The 6,027-nt window shown below is 42.2% G+C and overlaps 1 long non-coding RNA gene across 1 annotated transcript in view; it reads right to left on the minus strand.

Moving 5' to 3' along the window:
* Positions 1-5,383, minus strand: part of LOC140213259 (uncharacterized) — a 42,195-nt gene extending 36,812 nt beyond the window's left edge. The window contains exon 1 of the long non-coding RNA XR_011890215.1: positions 5,293-5,383. This is a non-coding gene — a long non-coding RNA (uncharacterized lncRNA). The remainder of the gene's footprint in view (positions 1-5,292) is intronic.
* Between the last annotated feature and the right edge of the window lie 644 nt (positions 5,384-6,027).

The following is a 6,027-nucleotide window of genomic DNA, read 5'->3' on the forward strand; positions in this document are numbered from 1 at the left end:
TGCTTCAGATGGCTGGTTATCAGATGCTCTAACATACAGGCATCAGCCTACTTTTTAGTCTAGTGTGCCAAGTTACCACTAAGATTATTATTATTATTATTATTATTATTATTATTAGAATCATCACTTTGACCCCATTGATTGTGTTGAAGCCAGCGTGACAGATAATTCAAAATATTTCTGGAGCTTTGTGGGCTCTCTCTTCTAAAAGGAGTGCCAAACATGTACGTCTTCTTCATGAACATAATGGTGTTTTCTCGAACACTGCTGATGCCTTTGCAGAACATTTCTGTTTGCTATATGGTGTGAAATATGCTTCAAGTAACCTTCCTTCTCAGTCTGGCGCAGTGTATGCTAACAGTCAATGAAAACCTCGTTTCCAAGTATATGAAGTGCCTTAAACTTTCCCTTTCTTGTGGTGTTGATGGTATTTCGTCCACAGAGCTTAACCCTTTGGGACGCTGTCTACACAATTGGGCACAGCAGGAGCGTGCATCAATAGCAAAAGCACTGATGAAAGTAATGGTATTTAAAATGTGTTTCATACATCTTGAAACACTTATTATTGGAACTGTGCTGCAATTTTGAATAATGTGCAGAATGTTTTAACAAAATGAGTGGGAAGGTAGACGGCTGGGTGTTGTTACTCTGTGCCAGTATGTTGTATGTAGCGGGTTCACTTCTTTCATTGTTTTTTACAATGTCGTGCACCAGGCATAATTCTCAAGTGGCTGGATAAGTGCTTTTCAAGCTTTTCAAAATACGAAATAGTACATGTTTTCATATTTTGTGTTCCTGTAGTGAGTTTTCGCATGGAGTCGAAATTTTGTAAACTTGACAAAACTCGCTAAACAATTGAAAATTCTTAATATTTGCTGCAGCTGTACACTTTCTACGATTCTGAGGATGCAAGAGATGTGGTGAAAGCAACTTTTCAATCAACGGGATAAAGTGGTGTCTGAAAGGGTTAAGACGTATGGAAGCATACTTATTCCTCGTTCTCACAAGCATCTTCAATAGTTCCCTAAAGTCTAGTACCTTTTCTAGCACTCGGAAGGTAGCATGAACATTGCCCATGCACAAATCAGGTGCTAGATGTGCAGTTACTAACTGCCGACCTATATCTATCCTCTTCAGTGCGTCAGGTTTTCGAATCGATATGGGATTCCTCGCTTTCTGTTAGTGCTAAGAGAATTTTAATAAATCAACAGCATGACTTTGTGTGCTGACATTTCAGACTTTCAGACTATTTCAGACTGTCGACAGTGTTCACCACTGCGTCGACTTCCAAAAAGACATTTTTTCACTCTCAAACTGGTGCAGAAGCAATAAGTACTCTTAAATGCTTCCAACACTATGGCATTAAGTTATATGCACAAAACGCACCATGTGAAATTTTGATACACCCTACATGATGCTCCACTCCTTAGGGTCAATGAAATGAAAGATCGTGGTGTGTACTTGGACAAAATGCTAAGCTTCTCTTCACATAGATAATTACACAAGATGCCCTTCACGCTCTTGGAATTGCATGCCATATATTGCATGATTTCCACTCACCTGTTGTGTTTCTGAAATTCTGCTGTGTGCCTCGAACTACTAGAGTATGCCTGTGTAGGAGGGGGGTGCAATGAGCAAATCTAATTCTGACCTCATTGAACGCATACAGAATAAATTGATGTCTATCTTCAAGCACCACTTTTGCCATTCTGGCGACCACAGTTGAGCCTTCTCAAATATACTTCAACTCGCACCTCTAGATTCAAGTCTTAATTAATCGCACCTTTTGTTCCTGTATAAGGTGGTCCATGACATTATACATTCCTTAAAGCTTCTTGATCATATGCATTTGTTTGTGCCACAACAGTATACCAGGTAGCATTCCACATTCGTTGCCTGGGCTTGTTACAAGATTGTGCTAATAAGACTCGACTCCAGAACATACTTCAGAGTTCATTTCCTGTGTATTGTGCTGCGATATGCGAGGCCATGTTCCCAAGATCTTGTTCAAGGTGAACGGCTTTCCATCTAGCTGATTGAGAGCTCTGCAGAGGTCTTGCCTTTCATCTTCAAAAGATGGGGAGTAGCACATTAGGTGTTCTATGGTTTCCTCGACACCGCAGGCATTGCACTCGGCGCTATCAGCCATTCCAATAAAGAAATGCATATGCACTGGTGAATGCGACGCCCAAACGTAAGCGGCACAGCACTGTTTCCTCATTTCGCAGAAGACCTGGTAACAGCCGCAGTTGCATAGAGGGATCGAGGGAATGCAAGCGATGGTGAGTGAATTCAGGTGTGTGCCACTTCTCCAATGTCAAAGAGTGAGCTAGCTTGCCTAAGTGTTGGGCTGCGTCGGTCCGCGATAAAGGTATTGAAACAAGGGTTGCTCCTTCGTGTGCTTTTCTAGCAGCTTCGTCAGCGAGGTCGTTGCCGGAGATACCGCAATGACCAGGCAGCCACTGAAACACGACGTCGTGTCCTTTCTTGATCACATGATGGTGCATTTCTCGTATCTCCGACACGAGTTGTTCACATGACCCGCGACGAAGAGATGACAGAAGACATTGTAAGGCCGCCTTTGAATCGCAGAATATTGCCCACCGATTAGCCGGTTGGTTATTAATATAATCAACGGCACCTCGGAGGGCAACAAGCTCCGAACCGGTCGATGTTGTCAAGTGAGAAATCTTGTATTGGATACTTAGTGATCATGATGGTATAACCACTGCGCTGGTGGAGCTGGTCTGAGTGGAAGAACCATCCGTATATATGTGGACTCGATCAAAGTAGAAAGTGTGCAAACAATCCAGAGCTGCTTGCTTCAAGGCCAAGGTAGGCAGGACGGTCTTCTTTCTTATTCCTGGAACCGTAAGACGCACTTGAGGTTGCTTTAAACAACACAAAGCTGAGGTTGAACGTGCTGAGGGTGTGAAGCCCGATGGTAAGAAGGCACGATGGATGCTGACCTTGTTGGAGAAGGACGCCTGTGGTCGTCGTTCTGGCATGAATTAAGAAAGTGCAATATTATGCTATGTGCCTGATCATATGCATTGTGCTATTGATTTCTTCTGAGTTTTAATAATGGCTGGCTACTGTATGCAGTGTTGTGCAATAAAATAATATGCCACAGCAATTATTCCGTGCCTCGCAGAAAAAATTGAATATATCTTTCTCAGTCAAAACATCATAGCAGGCTGAAAACGATAAACTGCAATTTTTCTTTTTGTTGTGACGAAATGTATAAATTGTGAAAATAACCTGTTTATATATTTCTTATACTATGCAAATGAGCTGCTCCCATACATTCGAATAAGTGCTTCAATAGTACGACTTGGCAAAGGGCAACGAAAGACTCCTATTAAAACCCTCTAATTCTCAAGCTTGTATTATCTGACGGTATGTCATTTCATTAATGTAAAGAAAGGCAAACTTGATATGTGGAAACCTGTTACAATAGAACATAACCCTTACACTGTGAAAATGTTTTGTAGCAATACACTCAATGTGAAGGCCTCCGGATGCGGTGTTGATCCATCAAAACAACCTAGAATAAGAGAGGTGCTCCATGGGCTAGATTTGACAGAATCAAGAATTGGGGGGAGACAAGATACGAATTACATACATTTTAGCTATTCTAGTTTTTTTTCTGAGTGCTACAGGTGTTTCAATTCGTTTGTGCTGATTTTCTCAGAACCCACTTTTTCACGTTTCTTTCATGTACCAACAAGCTTAATTATATTGACACGGATGCTTTATCTGTGTCCGGTTACCGTATTTCACCGGCTAAAAGATGTTTAAGCGTTATCGCTCGCTGCACGATGCGCCTGAACGTATCGGAAGTTTCGCGAATGTTATCGATGGTTCTGTCTGTTGTCGACGAACCTTGCTAATCTGATTGCATACGCGACACGAATTGTGTTGTAGTTTCTGGAAGGCGCGCGGGCACCAGTGAATAGGCTGTAACTTTCGACGACTGCCGTATGCAAACCGACGCGCTTGACCCGCAGATGAGATTTTTACGATTGCCGACATTGCTCGCCGCTATCGTTGCGAATGGGTCGGCACTATTTATTTACCGTCACTACTACGTGACAATATTTCCAACACAGATTTTTTTCAGTTATACATTGCACGCCTAATTCTTACATAGTTGGCTGTGCAATAAGCTACCAAAAATGAAATGGTGCAACAGTTTTTGATATATGGCGTCGTCGTGCAGGTGTTTGCAAAGCGATCTTGCAGACAGACGACGCGCGAGCGCTGATGTCGATATTTTGTACACTATTGTTACTTCAAAAATAAAAAAACTGTTCCGGCAGGTGTATATTCATTATTCAAACGTGTATTTTATATCTAAAAGCGCATACAGATCACTAACTTATTCTTTCAAGCTTAGTTTACAGCAGGCTGTTTTAGGCCGGACTTTGACGGATGAAGACGGAATAGTCCAGTAACAGTGCGCCGCAACCGAGGAGCGAGCTTCGGCGCGCGTCGGAGCTTGTCTCCAGTGGTTGCGCGCCCTTTCCCTCCAGCCGAAGCGAAGCGACGCGTTCGCTTGCCAGCGCGCGCCGAAGCTTTCGGCGCGTGCCAGTGGTTGGGGCATTAGAGTTATCAAACCTGAGACACATTACAGCAGGGCACGAATAACAAAAGACCTAAAAGGTAAACTTCTTTGCCACTTGGTACGCCCGATGTGCGCCACACATAGCGTAAGACAATGCCAGCTACTCCAACCGTCTGTTCTTCCTAGGCACAAGTGTGTTACAATAAATTTGAACAAGTGATTTTAGGCATATTTAGGCAAAGAATGCCGATACAGCTACGTTTTACTACTTCAATAGAACTAGCACAAGAAAACTAGAGCTTCTTTGCACGCCCTAACTTCATATCGTTTCCTCTCGTTTCTGCTCTGGGATACAGACGCTAGGGAGACGCCAGGGATACAGCTCACCAAAGGCACACAGCCTTCTTTCACTGCATTAAGGGCTCCAAGCCTCCTTCATAGGCACTGCTATATGATTATTCGTTACCATATGGACATATCAAGACGGCGGTTTGAGTTCATTGGCAATCCTTGTTGGGAATGGCCAGAAAACAGCACACGTGGCCGCGCAAAGAAAAAAAGAGCAGTACACAAAATGCTACGCGCGTAATGGCCCAAATCCGAGTTTCTCCGGGCAGCGTGTATAAAACTTTTCTATTTCAGTGAATTTGTTTCCCTGTAAGCTGTTCTTTGACCGCCGTTGCAAGTCTATCATCATTTCAACACCATATAAAGCGTAAACTTACCGATAACTCGTAAGGTACTTTCGTGTGTTACTGGAGCTCCAGTCAGCAGCATCTTCTTCTTCTTCTAGTGAAGGGCACGACACGGCCTCAGCTTTCACCACAGGGGGAGATTTCGGAGGCACATGACGCTGCGTGAATTTCAGGCCCATTCTTTAACAAGCTATACAGATTTTCCGCAGTTATCACATTATAGGAATAGTAAAGTCAGCCACACGCGGGCACTTGAAGTCGCAATCACTAAAGTACGCTTCCGAATTCAATTGCGAAATTTTACCTACACAGAGCTCATCTGGCTCTTTCACCGAACTGTCCCTTTTGCAGGGAACATGAAACAGCGCATTACTTTCTTAGTGATTGTCAAAACATTTTGAATTTCGAAAAAGAACATTAGAAACACGATCCTGCCTTCTTAGATTAGACTTAAATGTAAATAATTTAATATCTTTGCAGGCATTGACTCTTGGGTACAGCAATTGGAATGTTTGCGATGCCATTCAGGATTTTATTGCAGGGCCAGAAAGAACTTAACTGTAAAATCATAATTTAAGGCTTTGTTATGTCCTTGAAAACAAATTACATTCGCGTATTTTTGTTTTATTTTATTTCGGCGCTATACTAAAATCATCACCTAAAACCTATATGTTACTTTCCATATACCTATTCTCAAATTTTATTCAGCGTTATTTCATAATTCATTTAGTATTATTATTATTATTATTATTATTATTATTATAT

The sequence above is a fragment of the Dermacentor andersoni genome, chromosome 9 (assembly GCF_023375885.2).
Source record: "Dermacentor andersoni chromosome 9, qqDerAnde1_hic_scaffold, whole genome shotgun sequence".
Classification (NCBI taxonomy): Eukaryota; Metazoa; Arthropoda; class Arachnida; order Ixodida; family Ixodidae; genus Dermacentor; species Dermacentor andersoni.